We start from the raw sequence: 21,110 nt of genomic DNA on the forward strand, positions 1-21,110 counted from the left end.
GTAGTCACCGCTCAGTATTCCTCTTTGCCAATGGCAGGAGGTCCTGACTCTCTCCTGCCCTTACTGAGGTGGGTTTCCACTATGTGTCATTATGAAAATTTCCACCCTGTTGTTCAATTGCTCCAAACCAGCTTTGTGTTATTGACAAAATGTCTTCTAGGGAAATGTGTTTAGTATTCAGGAATAAGTAAGAACTTTAGGATAACAAGGTCAATGGTTGTTGCCTTGAGAACTTGGGAATTCCCAGGTGACAACTGAGATTGGCACCATGTACAGATAATAAGGGTAGACTGAGGGACTGCACTACAGTAAGCAGCAGCTTAATACCCAGTGACCCACATAGGAATCTGTTCTTGGGCACAGACAAGAAAATTGCATCAGGGACTGTTGGTATCTCAGCAACTAGCCTGAGACTTGGACCAAATCCCCTGCCCCTGAAAGCAAGAGAAGGCTCTGTTTACATGGGCCCAGGGGCTTGCTTCAGCACTTCACATACGTGGGTACTCTGGTTGAGGATGAGGGTCATAACAGTTACCATTTGCCTGAGCTGATACACCCGGCCCTGAGAGTGGGAGATGCAAGTCATTAACTAACATCTGTACTGAGCCTGACGAGTTAAATGTGATACACGTGGATTGCCCCTGAAATGTATGTATAAAAACCCCTGTGTGAGAGCTAATAAACAGATTGCTGATTGAACACCAGCTATTCCCACTCCACGTAGTTCTCTGAAGTGGCTGGAGTTTGCTGTGTGTGGAGGGCCAGGGCAGAGGCTTCTCTCCTGCCCTCTCCTCTCCTATAAGAGTAAGTCCGGTCACCAGGGGATTGTACTCCAGTGTGCCGGGGTCAACTGGCCAGGACCCTGACAAGGGACCACTACAGAAACTTCATTTTTGAACTTGACACACTGTGAATGTGCCTCTGCCCATCATAGATTTGTATTGGCACACATGTTCTCGAAACTCGCCCTCAGTTAGGGCCTTTGCCTTCTCGATCTTCCTTGGCCTCTGTTGGAGCAGATTTGTGCCCATATTTGGAACAAAATTCCAACGGATTATCTAAGCATTAATGGGGCTTTGGGTGGGCAATCTTCCCTTTGGGGAGGGAACCAAGTGTATCATTGTGTGGGCTCTGAGCTCACTCCCTGATTCATAAGTTCTTAATTCACCCCTGCTAGTGTAATTTGGGGGTATTTTAAAGGAAACATTGAGCTGTGGCGGCAGCATAATGAGAAAAACCTCTACAACTTCTTCCTGCCCTAATATGTCCAGGAAGACTGTGGGCAAACACACATGTGGCAGCCTGCCTCGTGGCCTCTATCATGTCTGAAACGACACTCCATGGACAGTAATGGGAGATGTGCTTATTTCTCCAAGTACCAATTCTCTAGTTTTTAGTTTATGGGTTTTGTCAAACACTTTTCTCTAGGTTCTTAAAACTAGACATTGTTAATGGTAAGTGTTCCTGCATTTCTCCCTGGCTGTCTGTCCTTTCTGACAACAAACACCTAGTGGAAATGTTTGCCTATTCATTTTGCATCTCACTGTACTTCAAAATCTGCATATGGGTCAGTCCTCCACGACAGCTGTTGTCTGTGTCCCTGTGTCCTGCTGAGTGCCTTGAGTGTGATGCTGAGAAGTGAAATGATGCCCCCAAAATGTTGAATAATCAAGGGCTTTCCTGGGGCTGGACCATTGTGGTAAACCTGCATTAGTCGCAGCGACACTGACATGTATTAATGGAACTGAAGCACAAGGAGCTCAGCCATGCAGGAAACAGAATGGATGACTGTTCTAGAGGAAACAGTCCACGGACCTGCAAAGTCCCCAGCACATTCTTACAAGTGGTTCTTCCTCTAGTGTCTACAGGGCACCAGTGTACAATCCAAGAAGAATATATCAGTGACTGCAAGTGTTCTAGAGAGAAGTCATCTTCCTCTTGGCTGTTGCTGAAGAACAGAGAGAGATCCTGAGCCTTTCTCTAAGATGAAACCTGGCCCTGTGAGCCCCATTCGTGTCTCAACCCTGACTCTCTGAGGAGGAAGTCAGGAGGATCCGCATCCCTGTCATCTCCTCACCAGGCACAGCTGTCTCCCCCTCAGTTTTCTGACACACTCACGATGTGGTTTTCGCACTGTGTCTCTCACACAGAAATACATGGCCGTGTCCTCAGTGCTCAGCCTGCTCAGCTCCATGTAGGCTGTGTCTTTGGACTTGTCTGCAGTGAGTGTGAGTCTGCCCTGGAACTTTTGTGCGTAGCTTGTAACACCATTGCTAGGATTTATCCCTCCCATCCACTCGAGCGCTTGTCCCGGGGCCTGCTGCACCCAGTGTATATTGCAGCTGGTGAAGGTGTACCTGGAAGCCTTGCAGGAGATCTTCACTGACGTTCCAGGTTTTCCCACTTAAGCCCCTGACTGCACCAGCTGTACCTGGGAGTTCACACCTGTGGACAGCAGACAGGAGTGTGAACTCCTCTTGACTGGCCACGTTCCCTCAGCCCAGGGCATGGGAATACTTACCTTCAGCCACTGCCGCCAGGAAGAGAATTCTCCAGGTCCAGTCCATGGTGAGGACCATGCACTCGAGCTTCTGAAGGTGGGGCTGTGCCTGCTGTGTGATGTTTTCAGGACACAGAAACATCTGTTTTTAACTCAGTGTCCCTCGCATAATTTGCATATTCATGAGGAGGGAGAACTCATAGCTGAAGGCCTGGTCCAACCTGAGAAGGGGATGGTGGAATCCAACGGGTTCATCCTCAAGGGGAGTGAAGAGGTGCAAGTTTTGATCCTTGTTTGAGGTGAGTCCTGCCCTGTCTCAGAACACTATGTACACAGAGCTCTCCCTCAGGAGGGCCAGGCCCTGTCAGGACCTTACCTCAGAGCCCCCACATCTGTATGGCCTGGAGACATCTGGACATACTTGGACTTTGAGGTTATTTTTGGCCTCCTGTACCTCCCCCAAGGGATACTACAATGAGACTACAAAACCATCCTAATGCTCCACTGGTTTTCACTGGGGATATTAAGAAGTCCAGAAACACCACCTGCATACAGGTTTTACTGCCTTATCAATATGTTAAGTGTTCCTCCAAAGTGATCACGATCACGATCACGACCATCCTGTTATTCATCGATTGTCTTGAGCAGGCCCCAGTAATGTCTCGTTTGTGCTAGCCCTGAGATTTTTTAAAAAGTGCCATATTCAAGGGTCTTTCAGGCTTAGGAGAATGAGACCCATCATTGTTACTGGTATTTGGCACATTGGGTATGCCACGGGGAGTTTGCCAGACTCTGCCGTGTGGGCATGTTACATTGGGTAGCCTGCCGGTTTGTCCAAAGTAAGAATGAGATAAGATGTCACGCGGCCGCAAATGCAGTAGGCAGGGGTCACACCCACCAAATGCGGGCCACGTGCTTCCAGGAGCTGGGTTTTATATCTCTGGATCTTGGCCGTTGATGGGATTACATGGCACCAGGGGGCCAGTTGGTAAGTGATAAGTTCGCACAAATTAACCTTCTGTGTCCTATACGTATTTTTATTTTTGTTTCCTCAAGAAAGCAACATTTACGTTTCTGGTTTTTAAAGTTTTTTAATTATTATTATATGTTTGTTATTAAATCACTGTGGGTTAGACCCTTACAAAGCTGTTCATGATTAGATTTATCTTATATAGTATTCCTAATTTTGAAGAGAAACCCCTCTTACCTCTGCGCCCTTTCTAGCCTGGACTCAGTGCTCCTGGGACTTGGCGCCCCCTGCAGCCCGGTCTCCACACTGCAGGAAAAGCCTCTGGGCTCTCAGAGTTTAACCTCTTGGTGTCTCTACTACAGAATAGAAGCCTTGTTCAGTAGTCATCTTCTTTTATGGGCCTTTTGTTTTGGTTTTGAGCCATATCTGGCACTACTGAGGGCTTAATCCTGGCTCTGTGTTTAAGGATCGCTCTGGTAGATGCATCCTAGGAAAATATTGACAAATCAAATTAATTTATATATATAAAAATTAAAAGTTGATACTGAATGTTCTTTTGTGAGATTCTGTAAAATAGATACAATAAATTATCCATTCAAATAAAAGTAATATAAATGATCAAACTAAAAGAGAATTTAAGTAATATTTTAAACAAAAATTTTATATTAAATTTGCTAAGTTAATGACGACTTCAAAAACCAGGCATGAGTCAAACACAGCTGCCAACAAGTTTATTATATAGCAGTATTAGTGGAAAAATAAAAGTAAACACGAAATAAATAAAATAAAATAAAATAAAGTGTTGTGTGAATATTCTTTCCATCGGGAGTGCAGAGATAGAACCTCGAGAAGAATTCTAAAAATGGCTGGAGGTCTGCTAGCTCACTCTGGCAGGGCAGCTGCAAAGAAGCGTCCCACGGTCTCTTTTATTTACTATTCTACGTACACACATCTAATGCACTCAGTACAAGAAAGCATTAACGGGGAAAAGGGGTTACAGGAGGGACATCAGGACATCAAGACTACTTTGTTCTGTCACATCTGCAAGCCCAAGGGTCGCAGCCTCCAGAGAGGAATGCAAGGCCGAGCAGCCTGGCACCAGGAGCTACAGCCCCTTGCACCTGGAGTGATGGGGGATGTGAGAGAATGACTGTATTCCAAAGCTGAGCTGGGTTAGGGATCTGTGAGAAAGGGAGGATTGCTTCTATGTGACCCTATGAGCTAAAGGGCCACAGCGGAAGAAACGTTAACCCTGTCCTGACCAGTCTGGACACACGAGTCATGGCTTGCCCATTTTCATGGGGTCTGTGCTCCTCCCCGCTTGTGGGTGAGTCTCCAAGGGCTCATTCTAACAGTTCTAGTTAGGCACCAAGATCTGCAGAGACAGAACACACTGTTTGACAACATCTTAGCTAGTCTTGTTTAGTCCCATATTGAAAACCTCAATTTCCAATGTCTAAGAGCACTGTAATAGAAGTCTGGATAGTAGAACAATTCTGCAGATATAATTTAAAGGGTTTTTTTAAATAAAAATATAGTGTTTAATTACAATTTCTTTCTTAAAACACCACCTCAAACTTATGCATATTTTATAGTCATTCTGTCCTGTTCTTCAAAACCAGTTTTACTCTAACAGGATTCTTTCTCTTTTTCCATCAATGATATCTGCATCCATCATTCTTCTTACTTAAAATGCACACTTGTATTCTTTCCTTAGAGTCATATCCCACAGGTTTTAACTTCCTTGTTTTACTGAACTTAATATAGCTTGATCTACCAAGAAATTTGGAAAGAAGTTTGCTAGTAATTTTCTCAATTACTATACCTTAAGCTGTACTCTGCAGTACTCTTTCAAAAGCATTACATGTATTTTAAAAGATTTACAATTCCCATAATTAAAGATGTTATGATATAGAATTCCAAACTGTAGGAAAACATGGATAAAAAAGGATAAAAATACTCAAAGATTCATATATTTCATTTAACTACATATTCCCTCGGTCCTATCTTGGCATTAAAATCACCGACAATGATCTTGTAAAAGGTGTGGTCTTCTTTATAGAACTTCTCCAGCTCCATGTAGAACTTCTCAATTCTGGAAGTTCTGACTCCTGTCCCAGAGTTGGGGGCTGGGCTGGGCTGGGTTTCCTCAGCAGAATAAGGGTTGTATTTCCTCTTTAGTTTTAGCAAGTTCTGGGCTGGGAAATTTCTGGAATGTGTGAGCTGGGCGTGTAAGGTATTTATGAAAACTTCCAAATACTACGATTTCTGAGTATTTGGTTATTTTATAATCAACCCTTAATTTAACCCAATAGTTTACCTTTCCCTATTTTCAGAAACGTTATGTATTAATTTTCCTTCTTTTATATATGTAAGCTGTACTCAGAAGAACAAATGACTTTGTAATGCATTAAGGATACAGATTAGCGAAAATAAGCTTAAGAATTTAGACATAAAAACTCTCCTGAACTATCCTACATCAGAACTGTACTTATGTGTGTATTTATAGTTTGTAAAATCTTCTCTATTAAATTTTATGTGACATGATTTTTCTGAATCTGTTAACCTGAAAGTTGTTAGAGAAAAAAATCAGGGTCCACTCAGTTGCACTCAAATGATACACAACATTTACCTATCATCCAGCTTTTCCTACTTACCCACACAGGGCTGGAGTGATAGCACAGCAGTAGGGCGTTTGCCCTGCACGCAGCCAACATGGTCGACGCAAGTTCGATTCCTCCGCCCTCTCGGAGAGCCCGGCAAGCTACCGAGAGTATCTCGCCCGCACGGCAGAGCCTGACAAGCCACCCGTGATGTATTCAATATGCCAGACACAGTAACAACAAAGTCTCCAATGGAGACGTTACTGAACCCGCTCGAGCAAATTGATGAACAACGGGAAGGCCTTTACCTTTTACCTTTACCCATACAGGCAGTTGTTTGTAAAAATGTATATATGTATGAGGAAATTTCTATATTAAACTGAGAAAAAAAATAGGCAAAATTCTTCAGAATCTGGGTATCAAAGGATCTTCAATCATCTGTTTCCAGTAGCCAAAAATAAGAGAAACAAAAATAAGCAGTTTGGTTATAGGAAAATGAAAATTCCTCTTATGCCATAAGAATCTCGGGCTAAAATGGAAAGTAGCACAGCTGATTTGGAGTATATATTCACTCCTATTGCTTCAGATGAAAGACTAGCATCCAAAATCTATCATGCAGCCACTAAATAATAGCCTCATCGCAAAAATGGGAAGAAGAGACAGACATATCGTTCTCCAAAGAAGGCATGTGGTGCTGGGGGAAAAGGCAGTTCAGATAGAGAAGGGGTCACCAAGTAAAGGGTGTTTGGAGGGGGCCCGCTCAGGATAGGAGATGAGTGCCAAAAGTATACTATAGACCGAACATGATGGTCATTAAATACTTGCATTGCAGACAACAACACCATAAAGGAGAGAGTAAAAGGGAATGTGCCTGCCACAGAGGTTGGGGGGTGAATGTGGGGGATGGGACGGATACTGGGAACATTGGTGGTGAATGGGCACTGGTGGAAAGATGGGTACTCAATCATTGTATGACTGAATCATAAGCACGAAAGTTTGTTAAGTCTGTAACTGTACCTCATGGTGATTCACTAAATAATAAAAAATTTCAAAAGAAAGAAAATAAAGAAAAGAAAAAAGAAGAAAGAAAGAAAGAAAGAAAGAAAGAAAGAAAGAGAAAGAAGGCATGTGGGTGGTTTATCAGCCTGTGGAAAAGTGATAGTTTATCACTTAATATCAGGGAAACACAAAGCAATGAGTATCACCTCCCATTTGTGGGAATCACATGTATCTCCCCAACCTGAAATCAACTGTTAGTGTGAGCGTGGCACATAGTTATACTCAGTGGAATTCTATGCAACCAAATGGAAAGTAAATCATGCTAATCATAACAGCTGGGATGAAGATGGAGGACATGATGATGAACTAAATAATCCTGCGGAGAAGAGGACAAATAGAGGGTAATTTCACTCATTTATGCAAAGAAACAAATCAACGTAGCGGACAGAGGGTTGGGCACTTGCCTTGCTTGTGGCTGATGAGGGTTGGGTTTTGAGGACCACAAATGGTTGAATGAGTCTACCCAGAGTGATCTCTGAGCCTAGAGAGCAGGAAGAAACCCTGAACACTATTGTGTGTGACCCTAAAACCAAAACACATAAATATAAAAATAAATAATGAAAGAAACAAATCAAGAGAATGAACGCTATCAATCTTTAATGCACCTTCATAAGGAAATACAGGACTGAGAGTGCAGATTTGGGGTGAGGGGAGCAAAGAGGCTGACTGGAAGTGACCCAGGGACAAGGACAGAGAATCTGGAGTACAGGGGTGGTGCTAAGGGAAGTGACAGTGTGCACGGAAACTGTAGCTGCCAATCAGGGAAGAATGAGGGGATGGAGAGAGGGAAGAAAGTGCAGGTCACAGATGAAATAGGGTTGGACTTGTGGGATACGGGAACTTGGTAACCGTGGTGTGCAGTAATTGACACTGATACCGGGAACTGACACTATTTTTTTTACTTTAGTGAATCACCATGAGATAGTTACAAGCTTTCATGTTTGGGTTACAATCACACAATTATCAAAAACCCATCCCTCTACCAGTGCACATTCCCCACCACCAATGTCTCCAGTATACCCCCCATTTCCCATTCTCTCCCTGCCTCCATGGCAGACGATATTCCCCATAACTCTCTCTCTACTTTTGGACATTATGGTTTGCAATAAAGAAACTGAGAGGTTATCATGTTTGGTCCTTTATCTACTTTCAGCACACATCTCCCATCCCAACTGATTCCTCAAGCCATCATTTTCTTAGTGATCCCTTCTCTATTCCAGCTGCCTTCTCCCCTCCGCTGATGAAGCAGGCTTCCAGCTATGGAGCAATCTTCCTGTCCCATGTATCTAATATCCTTAAGTGTCAGCTTCATGTTATGTTGTTTTATACTCCACAAATGAGTGCAGTACTTCTATGTCTGTCCCTCTCTTTCTGACTCATTTCACTCAACATGATACTCTCCATATTTATACATTTATAAGCAAATTTCATGACTTCATCTCTCCTAAAAGCTGCATAGTATTCCATTGTGTAGATGTACCAAAGTTCTTTTAACAAGCCATCTATTCTAGGGCGCTTGGGTTGTTTCCAGATTTTGGCTATTGTGAACACTGCTACAGTGTACATATAGGCACAGATGTAATTTCTACTGTGCTTTTTTGCATCCTCCGGATACATTTCCAGAAGTGGTATTGCGGCGTCATATGGAAGTTCAATTTCTATTTTTTTCCATATTGTTTTCCAGAAAGGTTAGACTAGTGGGCATTCCCACCAACAGTGAAAGAGTGTTCCTTTTCCCCCACATCCATGCCAGCACTAGTTGCTTTTGTTCTTTTGAACTTGTGCCAGTCTCTGTGGTGTGAGATGATATCTCATTGTTGTTTTGATTTTCATCTCCCTGATGGCTAGCGATGTGGAGCATTTTTTCATATGCTTTTTGGCCATTTGTATTTCTTTTTTGAGGAAACTTCTGTTCATTACTTCTCCCCATTTTTTGATGGGGTTGGAAGTTATTTGCTTGTAAAATTCTACTAGTGTCTTGTATATACTGGATATTAATCCTTTATCAGATGGGTCACTTGACATCCCAATACTCACCTATTTGCTAGAGCGGGCACCAGTAATGTCTCCATTCATCTCTGTCGCTTGCTAGTGTAGCCCAATGGCTTCTGATTGATCTAGGAGCGTGAATAGCCTCAAACCGATCGTTCAGGGTCTTCACAAAGAAGTCTGCTATCTCGTTGGTGGGCGGCCACGAGGTCTTTTGATGTCCCGTGGAATCCAGTCTGTAACAGCTCTAGTCCAGCGGTCATCTCCAAATCTCATTACGTGTCCAGCCCATCTGATTTTTTCCCCTTTATTGTATTTTGTTTTTTTTTTTAAAGTTGTAGATTTACAATTTTTTGTGCTTTGGTTTCAATTATACAATGATCAGATACCCATCCCTCCACCAGTGCCCATTTTCCACCACCATGGATAATATCCCTCCCACCCCCATCCCCCCATCCCCCCTGTCTCTGTGGCAGGGCAATCCCCTGTGTTCTCTCTCTCCTTTTGGGTGTTGTGGTCTGCAAAAGAGGCATTGAGTGGCAAACATGTTCAGTCCATAGTCTACTTTCAACATGCATCACCCCTCCTGGGAGGATCCTCCAAACATCCTTTATTTGGTGCTCCCTTCTCTATCTGAACTGCCCTTTCCTCTAGGATACCCGGCTGGCCTCTAAGTTATGGAGTAATCCTCCTGGTGCTGATCTCAGCTATTCTTGGGTATTAATCTCATACTTTGTTACTTTATATCCCCCAGATGAATGCAATCTTTCTATGTCTATCCCTCTCTTTCTGACTCATTTCGCTTAGCATGATACTTTCCATATTGTACCACTTGTATGTAAATTTCATGACTTCATCTTTTCTAAGAGCTACATAGTACTCCATTGTGTAGATGTACCAAAGTTTCTTTAACCAGTCATCTGTTCTTGGGCACTCAGGTTTCTTCCAGTTTCTGGCTATTGTAAAGAGTGCTGCAATGAACAAACAAGTGCAGATGTCACTTCGACTATACATTTTTGCCTCTCTGGGATATATTCCCAGGAGTGGTATTGCTGGGTCAAATGGGAGCTCAATTTCTAATTTTTTGAGAATCGTCCAAACTGTTTTCCAGAAGGGCTGAACCAGTGGACATTCCCACAAACAGTGAAGGAGTGTCCCTTTCTCGCCAAATCCACGCCAGCATCGGTTGCTTTTGTTCTTTTGAATGTGGGCTAGTCTCTGAGGTGTGAGATGGTATCTCATTGTGGTTTTGATCTGCATCTCCCTGATGATTAATGATGTAGAGCATTTTCTCATGTGCTTTTTTGCCATTCGGATTTCTTCTTTGAGAAAGTTTCTGTTCATTTCATTGCCCCATTTTTGGATGGGGTTGGATGTTTTCTTCTTGTGGAGTTTAACCAGTATTTTGTATATCCTGGATATCAACCCCTTGTCAGATGTGTATTCGGTGAATATCCTTTCCCATTCTGTAGACTGTCTTTGTATTTTGGTCACTGTTTCTTTGGAGGTGCAGAAGCTTCTTAGTTTAAGATAGTCCCATTTATCTATCTCTGTTTTCACTTGCTCGGCCAGTGGCGTCAGCCCATCTGATTTTTGAAGCATTGGCAAATGAGACAGTGTCCCTGATTCTTGACCGTTGACAGAGGTCAGAACTTCAGATTCTTTCTCTCATTTGAGGGAAGCATGATACTCCAAGCATAGCTCTTTCGATTCCACTTTGGGAGACCTGAATCGCATTCTCATCCTCTGGCCCAGGTCTATGAGGTGTATGCTAATGCAGGAATAACAGTGGAATTGTGGAATTGAAGAGATGTGCTCAGAGCCGTAGGTTTTTTATTTCCTAGCGTTCCAAGCTGCACTCTTCCTCCTGTGCAACTCAGGTGCCAGGTCATTTGTCATGTTGACTTCTTGATCTAGGTACACATAACTGTTGCATTCAGAGATGTTCGTTCCATTGAGAGCGAATGAAGCATCAGGAATGAGTTCGCTTTTCATAAATATTGTCTTTGTGAGATTCAGCTGTAGTCTGACGTTTCCACACTCTTGGTCGAAGTTGGCCAGCATTTGTGCCACTTGGCTAATATTTGGTGTTATTAAAACAATGTCATCTGCAAAGTGGAGGTGGTGTAGTTGCTGACCATCTATCTTCACTCCCATTCCTTTCCATTCCTGTCGTTGCATGGCGTTCTTGAAGATGGCACTGAAGAGTTTCAGTGAAATGGTATCACCCTGCCAAACCCCTGTTGTGACATCGATGATCACTTCTTTGTAGAATAGTGAGATCCTGGAAGTGAATGCATAATACGGCTCAAGGAGGATCCTGATGTATTGAGTTTGAATGCTCTGTTTGGCTAGGGCTTCTATGATCGCTACAGTCTCAACAGAATCAAAGCCAATCTCCACTACCTCCACTACCCAGCTGCTGCCATGCTCCAGGATGCTTTCCAGACGCCCGGGTCAAGACTCACACATGAGTGAAGCCCCACAGAACTAGATAAGCAGAACTCTGTGACACATTATAAGGCACTTAATACCCATCTTCCTGGATTACCTCACCATATTTGATAGGGTTCAAATATGGTTTGAACCATGGGAACACCTGAAGGGGCTATTAGAGGCCACCCTATAAAAGCCTCTATCCCTCTCGGAGAGCCTGGCAAGCTACCGAGAATATCCTGCCCACATGGCAAAGCCTGGCAAGCTATCCATGGCATATTCGATATGCCAAACCAGTAAATACACTGGGTCTTATCAGATAGGTATTGGGTAAATATTCTTTCCCATTCTGTGGGCTCTTTCTGTATTTTGGTCACTGTTTCTTTTGAAGTGCAAAAGCTTCTTAGTTTGATGTAGTTCCATTTGTTTATGCTTGCTTCCACTTGCATGGCCAGTGCTGTTTCACCCTTAAAGATGCTTTTAGCTTCAATGTCGTGTGTGTGTGGGGGGTTCTACCCACTTTTTCCTTTATGTCCCTTATCGATTCATGTCTGATATTGAGGTCTTTAATCAACTTTGATCTGACTTTTGTTCCTGGCATTAGACAGAGGTCAGAGTTCTTTTTTTTTTTTTTTTTTTGCAGGCAGCTATCCAGTTTTCCCAGCACCACTTATTGAAGAGGCTTTCCTTGTTCCATATCATGTTTCTTGCTCCTTTGCCAAAGATTAAGTGGTCATACATTTGGGGGTCTGTGACAGAATATTCAGCTCTGTTCCATTGGTCTGTGGGTTTGTTTCTAGCCTGATACCATGGTGTTTTAATTACTACTGCTTTGTAGTAGAGTTTGAAGTTGGGGAAGGTGATTCCACCCATCTTCTCTTTCCCAAGGATTGCTTTAGCTATTTGTGGAGGTTTATTGTTCCATATGAATTTTAGGAGTGTTTTGTCTATTTCTTTGAAAAATGTCATGGATATCCTGAAAAAAAAATAGGGACTGCATTAAATTTGTATAGTGCTTGGGCAGTATTGCAATTTTGATAATGTTAATTCTCCCTATCCATGAGCAGGGGATGTGTTTCCACTTCCTAGTGTCCTCTTTTACTTCTTGAAGTAGTGTTTTGAAATTTTCCTCATATAGGTCCTTCACCTCTTTGGTTAAGCTGATTCCGAGGTACTTGATTTTCTGAGGTACTATTGTGAACGGGATCATTTTTTTAACGTCTCTTTCTTCTCCTTTGTCATTTGTATATAAGAAAACCATGGACTTTTGGGTGTTGATTTTGTAGCCTGCCACTTTATTATACCGACCTATTGTTTCTTGGATCTTTTCTGTAGAGTCTTTAGGGTTTTCTAAGTATAGTATCATATCATCTGCAAATAGTGATGGCTTGACCTCTTCCTTTCCTATCTGTAAGGTAAAGGCCCTCCCGTTGCTCGTCAATTTGCTCGAGCGGGCCCAGTAATGTCTCCATTGGAGACTTTGTTGTCACTGTGTTTGGCATATCGAATACGTGGCGGGGAGCTTGCCAGGCTCTGCCATGCGGGCGAGATACTCTCCGTAGCTTGCTGGGCTCTCAGAGAGGGGCGGAAGAATCGAATTCGGGTCGGCCATGTTGGCTGCGTGCAAGGCAAACGCCCTACCGCTGTGGCTTTAGCTCAGCGGTTACTTCGGCGAACCACGAAGCTTCCTATCTGTATGCCTCAGATTTCTTTTTCTTACCTAACTGCTACGGCCAGGAGTCCAGTACTATATTGAATAGGAGTGGTGAAAGCGGGCAACCTTGTCTTGTTCCCGATCTTAGAGGGAAGTTGTTTAGTTTTTCCTCATTGAGAATGATACTTGCCGTGGACTTGTGGTAGATGGCTTTGACTATATTGAGGAAATTTCTTTCGATGCCCATTTTGCTGAAGGTTTTCATCATAAACGGGTGCTGGATCTTGTCAAATACTTTCTCTGAGTCTATTGATACAATCATATGTTTTTTCTCATTTCTTTTATTTATATGATTAATTATGTTATTTGACTTGCGAATATTAAACCATCCTTGTATCCCTGGGATAAATCCTATTTGATCATGGTGTATGATCTTTTTGATGAGTCGTTGGATTCTATTGGCTAATATTTTGTTGAGGACCTTTGTGTCTGTGTTCATCAGGGATATCGGCCTTTCTTTGTGGGATCTCTGTCTGCTTTTTGTATTAGGGTGGTATTTGCTTCATAGAAACTGTTTGGTAATGTTTCTGATACTTCAATTTCGTGGAAAGCATTAAAGAGGATTGGAAGTAAGTTCTCTTTAAAGATTTGGAAGAATTCACTAGTGAAACCATCTGGGCCAGGACTTTTGTGCTTGGGGAGACTTTTTATTACCATTTCAATTTTCTTCATGGTGTTAGGTCTGTTCAGGTATTCCAGGTCTTCTTGGTTCAGTCTTGGGAGGCTACAGGAATCTAGGAATTTATCCGTTGTCTAGAGGTTTTCTTGTTTCGCGGGATCGAGATTCTCAAAGTAATCTCTGAGGATCCTTTGAATTTCTATAGTTTCTGTTGTGATGACCCTCTTTTCATTTCTTATTGGGTTTATTAGTATTTTCTCTCTCCCCTTTTTTGTGAGTCTTACTAGAGGTTTATCAATCTTGTTTATTTTCTCAAAAAAACAATTCTTATTTTCCTTGATCTTTCGGATTGTTTTTTAGGTTTCCATCTCATTTATTTATACTCCAAGCTTTATTATTTCCTTCCTCCTGCCTGGGTTGGGCTTCTTTTTTTGGTACTTCTCCAAGCTCTTGAGCTGTGAAGTCTGGTTATTTATGTGGGCTCGCTCTTCCTTCCTGAGGAATGCTGTAGAGCTATAAACTTTCCTCTTAACACAGCTTTTGCCATGTCCCAATAAGTTTTGGTAACTCATGTCCTCATTTTCGTTCGCTTCCAGGAATCTTTTGATTACCTTTTTTATTTCCTTTCTAAGCCTCTTTTTGTCCAATAGTGAGCTGTTTAATTTCCAGGTGTTTGATTTGATTTTCTGTTTGTGTGTGTGATTTACTTCTATTTTCAGCGCATCATGGTCTGAGAAGATCGTTGATACTACCTCTATCTTCTTATTTTTATGGAGGTATGTTTATTGGGTCAGTATGTGGTCTATCTTGAAGAATGTTCCATGCACACTTGAGAAGAATGTGTATTCAGCTTTTTGAGGATGAAGTGACCTGTATATATCTACTAAATCCCTTTCTTCCATTTCTTCTCTCAGATAAAGTATGTCCTTATTAAGTTTGAGTCTGGTTGATCTATCGAGAGGTGATAATGCAGTGTTGCTATCAATGTCTTTATTCAAGTCTATGTGTAGTTGTTTTAAGTACTTCGCTGATCCCTCGTTACTTGGTTAAACTTACATTTAGAAGTATAATTTTTTCCTGCTTTACAGATCCTTTGATTAATAAGAAATGGCCTTCACTGTCTCTTATGACCTTCTTCAGTCAGAAATTAATGTGGATACCAGAATGGCCACCCCTGCTTTTTTATGGGAGTTGTTTGCCTGTAGGATTGTTTTTCAGCCTTTGATTCTGAGTCTGTGTTTGCTCGGACTGTTGAGATATGTTTCTTGCAGGCAGCAGAATGTTGGGTTCAATTTTCTGATCCATCCTGTCACTCTGTCTTTTAATTGGTGCATTTAGCCCATTGACGTTGAGAGAGATTACTGTTACAGGGTTTTGTCCCATCTTTCTGCTGAAATTTGGTGTATTTGAAGGGCTTGTCTTGACTTAAAGTAGCCCTTTTAGTTGTTCTTGTAGCCATGATTTTCAGTCTATGAAGTTCCTGAGCTGTTGTTTGTCTGTGAAACTGTGTGTTGTTCCTTCTGTTATGAATGAGAGTCTAGCTGGGCAATGAATTTTTGGTGAGGCATTAATTTGATTGAGTTTTTTCACTATATGCCACCACTGTTTTTGGGCCCTGAGGGTTTTATCAAATAAGTCGGCTGTGAATCTTAAGGATGCTCCTTTATAGGCAGTTTATTTCTTTGATCTTGCTGCTCTCAAAATATTGTCTCTGTCTAAGGTTTTCATCATTTTTATCAGAATGTGTCTTGGGGTATTGTTATTAGAATTTCTTCTGGCTGGTACACTTCGGGTCTCCTGAATGTGGTCGCGTGTGTTCTTCAGCTCTGGGAATGTTGTAGCAATGATGTCTTTGTGTAGCAATGGTTTCTTCTTCATCAGGGTTTTCTTCCTGTCCCTTTGGGACTTTTATAATTCTTATGTTATTCCTCTTGGCTTCATCCCGATCTTCTCTTGATATCAGTTCCCAGGTAGTGAGTCTCTTTTCCATTTTCTTCTGTTGTCTGGAGAGTCTCTGCACTTTGTCCTCCAGCTCACTGATTCTGTCCTCAGCCGCTGTTTCTCTGCTACTGAGGCCATCCACTGAGTTTTTCAATTTGCCTATCAGGTTTTTCAAATCTGATATTTTCGTTTGTAATTTTGTTTGCATTTTCCTCATTTTGACTTTCAAATCCTCTTGCATTGTATTGCTGGTGCGTTCCATTGCTTCTTTTTATCTCCCTATGCATCCTCATTAGCTCCCTTCTAAATTGAGTTTCAGAGAGGTTGTCTAGTGCTTCATTACTATTGGGGTGTTCTGGGTTAGACTCTTCACAAAGTAAGCTTGGTAGGCTTCTGCATTGCTTTACCATTGTGAATTGTATGGTTTAGACCTTCATCCACCCTTTTAAGTTTTCGGTTTGGGTGTAGTCTTAAGTGAGGTGGGGCTAATGACTTATTGGCTTAATGTGTTTCTGGTGCTTAAGCTGCCTTAGTGAAAGTTCCTCCTAAGAGGATAATTTATGGTTCTAACAGGATATAGAGGGGGAGAATAATTCGCTGCCGAATTAGTGCACGGAGCTCCAGTAAAGAACCCATCTGCCCGGGGGTACCTGGGTGGATGCGGAAAGAAGTTCCCCGGAACTTGGAGCTATAGATGCACATTCTGTTCCTTGGTTCCCATCCCCCACAGTTCCAGGTGAAAAACCGGCCGGGAGGGGCTGCTTGGACACACGCAACCACAGCTCTGGGGAAACTGACACTTTTTAAAATTCTATTACCTATGTTATAACTAACTTTAAAAAATTTGTTAGAAAAAAATGTTAGAAATGCCATAAAGTCTGCACATAGATCTTGTTTACAAGTATTGGCACTGTGCAAGCGTTGCCACAGAACAGTGTACTGGTCACTCACCCCAGGAGCTTTCTGTTGTCCCGGTAATTCCTCTTTCCCACCCTACCCAGCCTCCTACACGCTGCCAGACCATGCATTCAGGTTAGAAGCGTCAGATAGACATTGATTCATTGCTGAGGAGTGATCCACTGTATCAGCATATTGAATTTGTTTCTCCACACATGAATGTGCATCTGGAATTTGCTCAGTGCCTGGCTGTTATAAAGATATTTAGTCATACTCTGTAGATTTAGGAGAAGACAGGTTGATAGCATTATAAAAAATGATAGAATAAAGTTAGGAAGCAGCAAAAGAACAAATATCTCTCACTTCTCAGAGAACTGAAGTCATGGTGCCAAACACAAAGTAGAGATGGGAAAACTCAGACCCTCTTTTAATTTAACACTATAATGTCAAAGACTTCGGTGCTTTTTCCTCTGTCCCTCCAGGGTCAGTCTCAAAAGGTGAGACAGACTCTGTGTCATGTCCTGGTTGCAAGTTATCCTCAAAAGCCTTGACCAAGGAAATAGCCTGAAAGGTTTTTAATAGATTTTTTTAAAAATATGCGACAGCGAGGGGAGGTCAGAGGTGATGGGTCACTCCTGGTGGTGCTCAGGCCTTATTCCTGACTCTGTTCACAGAGATTCAGTCCTGTGGGGATCAAGGTTTGTGTGTTGGAGGGACAGAAATCATATCAGGTTGCTGAGGCCAAATGCAAGGCAAGGCCCTGCCCACTGTGCCATCTCTCTGGCCCCAGTTTGACCATTTATTGAACACAAAATCTGCTCCACTACCCAAGCACCTTAGCTCCAAACATACGAACCACTGTTTCCCTTAATATGTTTAAGAGTTAGATAGCTTAAGAGCAGGATTGGGATATTCATACAGCTGTGGCCATAGGGTGATCACAAAATCAGCAATCACATTTAAAGCATGACACAGTGATGGTAATTTCCTACTCTATTCTTGTATGGAGCACAGCCCTGAGAGTTTTCTAATCTTGCCTGCCTTGAATCCCACTAGAGAGTCCCAGAATACTCAGGGGACCACCCCCAACTTTGGGCACATTATTAGGGGACAGTGTCCACTGGACGCGTGGAGGTGTTGGAGTTCTCCTTGGCACAGCCCCTTGTCCACTAGAGGACATTGGACCTTAGAGAGTTTCCCAAACTGCATCTTCTCTGTTAATCGTCGATTGCCTCGAGCAGGCCCCAGTAACGTCTCTTTCATCCTAGCCCTAAGATTATATTCACGGCTCTTTAGGAGAATGAGACCCATCATTGTTACTGGTATTTGGCATATTTGGTACGCCACGGGGAGTTTGCCAGACTCTGCCCTGTGGGCAGGCTACATTCGATAGCCTGCAAGTTTGTCCAAAGTAGGAATGAGATAATAAGATGTCATAAAGAAAAGTTATGATAAGATGTCGCGTGGCCGCATTTGCGGCCGCGCGGTTCCGGGATCTGGATTTTATAGTCTCTGAGTCTTGGCCGCTGATGGGATTACACGGCGCCAGGGGGTCAGGTGGTGGGTGTGACCCCCGCCTACTGGAATTTGGAGGATCTGGGTGGAAGATGCTCGACTCCAATTCGAGTAGCCTTGGAGGTCTCGGCCCCGGAACCCGCGTGGCTTTGTCCCTCTGCCAGTACCTTCAGGTGTGCGGAGAGTGGTCTCAGCATGGTGGTGGCTGGTCCTGGAGGTCTTCGGCTGCCGGAGCCCTGGTCGGGGCGGGGAGGAAAGCTCGACCCGCTCCCCTCCAAGGGGTCCTGGCGAGGGACACCCAGGCGCGGGGCCAAGACTCAGAGACTATAAAATCCAGATCCCGGATGATAACAGTGCAGTCTTTTGCCCCCACGCCTGAGTGTCCCTCACCGGGACCCCGTGGAGGGGAGCAGGTCGAGCTTTCCTCCCCGCCCCGACCAGGGCTCCGGCAGCCGAAGACCTCCAGGACCAGCCACCACCATGCTGAGACCACTCTCCGCACACATGAAGGTACTGGCAGAGGGACAAAGCCACGCGGGTTCCGGGGCCGAGACCTCCAAGCCTACTCGAATTGGAGTTGAGCATCTTCCACCCAGATCCTCCAAATTCCAGTAGGCGGGGGTCACACCCACCACCTGGCCCCCTGGCGCCGTGTAATCTTCTCTGACTTTTCTAATAATAATGTAGATAATGGAACTTGATTTTCTGATGACCAGTGGGAAAGAGACATCTCTAGTGTCAGCAATACTTCAACCTTGCCTCTGCCTTGTAGCATCAAGGCCAGTGCTCCAGCAGCTTCTTCAATGCATAACAATCCCCTGTTTCTCTCTGCGACCTGCTTCTTAGTGCACACAGGCATTCTCCCTCAGCCTCTATGGACCCACTGATCTCCTAATAAGCTGTCATATGACTAAGGGTCAATGACCCATGTGGGTGACTATGTCTCCGCCAAGCTGCACTCATAAACCTTTGAGCGTATATTGCCTAAGACAGACGACCATCTCCTTGTTCCCAGAGTCCCTGTACTCATGAGATAACTACGTGCAGGGAGATGGGGATCCAAGCATTTGAGCAATGTCCTCTGCAAGGGGCACGTTTCCCTAGTCCCACGGAGAATCTCCTCACTTCATGATGAAACCTCATCAGGGAAGACAGGGCATGGATAGGACTATCTGGGATTTTTGAACTCACACCTTTGAGAGGAGAGGATTTTCCTGAGACTCTAGAAAGGGCAGAAAACGTGCCCCCAGTGTCAGTCAAAACATTTCCTTTCTTCCTGTCATTTAGAATGTGACCTGAGTGTCCCCTTTAGAGATGTTGAACACAGGAGCCTGTGTGCCTTGAGCCTCCCCAAAACAGGAAACTGAAAGTCTCCTCCAGGGACTGAGTGAGGGGAACTGAGGTTCCTGTTTGTCCCAGGACACATAAAGATGGTTAGACCTGAGTCAGGCTGGGAGACTCCCCCACACCTCTGCTCACCAAGGAGCACTTCCTGTCCCAGTGCCCTGTCTGTGTGCAGGTGGGACAACCATTCTGAGCCCCTGGGACTTGGTGAAGGGCCTGAGAGATTGAAACAGTTTCAAGTCTTGGAGTTCAGGGAATCAGATATTGTGAGGATTCAGAGATCGAAGTCAGGTTTAAAGCTCTTTCCCCCAAAACTCAACTGTGTGGATCAGTTCTCCTGTTGCACTGTTCTTAGCCTTTGTTGCTACCTCACAGTGTATCCTTTAAGCCCATATTATGAGACAGATGATTCTTTATCTCTCCCTTTTCTGCTGACTGGTTCACTCAGCATGATATCCTCTAGTTTTTACTATGTTTCTGAAAGTTGAGTGATTTTCAACTCAGTAAGGAGGGTAAGGCCCACAGAGGGTAGACAGGATTAGGACTCTTTCCAGGTGTTCCTCATGTATGTAAAATTTATGAGTAAAATGTCTTCAGAGCAATGCCCCAGGCTTTCTGGATTCAGTTGGAAGTGTGTAGCACTAGGAGAGTTGTAAAAAATCTCCGAGGGCGGCCCGGGAATTGCCCCGACGACTCTTCCCCAAGCCGCCCAGGATCCTGGGGGGCCCGAGACACTCTCCCAACCCCTGGCCATGGGGCAGACGGTGCATGAAGCGAGGGCCAAGCCGGATGATTTATCAGATGCTTTTTATTCCATTCTCATCCCCCTTCACTCCTGTCTCTCTCTCTCTCTCCTTCTCTCTAGGGCCCCAATCTGGAACTCCTGGTCCTTCTCACTCTGTCTCTGGTCCTTATCCCCCAGCCCACTCTTACAGTCTAGTTATATCCCAAAACCATGAGCGGCTGGGCTCACACATGGGTGTGGTCACACTAGATAGGGTTAAAATTGTCTCCCTCAAGGGATGCTTCTTCTAGGACAGAGTCTCTTTCCGCAGGAATCCCATAGGTGTGTTTCTCCTCTCCTTGTCCAACAAACATATAAGCAATCATAATATTATTCATTTTGTATAAACACAGAGATGCATTAAGCTTATAGAATTGCTCTCCTGGGGTCATGTCGATCATAGCCTACAGTGCTCAGGCCAGATTAGTCTTTCCTATCCCTAGCAGGGTCCTAGTATCATTGTTACTTTTGGATCATGAGAGCATTTGTTCGTGATCAAACTCTTAACTTATAGTTAAGAATTGTGGCACTTTGGCCAGGTCCATCTTGATGCCAGAGTAGCACATAACTTACCGTTTGCCTTTTTCCACCCATTCCCTCATTGGGACCCTGCTTTTGGGGGCACTAGGAAGTGAGGGTAACTGAGGCTTAAGTTGAGAAAGCCGATGCCTGGGAATGAATAATATTCTAAGTCAATTAAATCCCATGTTACAAAAGCATAATATTAATTATCTTCTTG

Source organism: Sorex fumeus, unplaced genomic scaffold (genome assembly GCF_029834395.1).
Source record: "Sorex fumeus unplaced genomic scaffold, SorFum_2.1 ptg000022l, whole genome shotgun sequence".
Lineage (NCBI taxonomy): Eukaryota > Metazoa > Chordata > Mammalia > Eulipotyphla > Soricidae > Sorex > Sorex fumeus.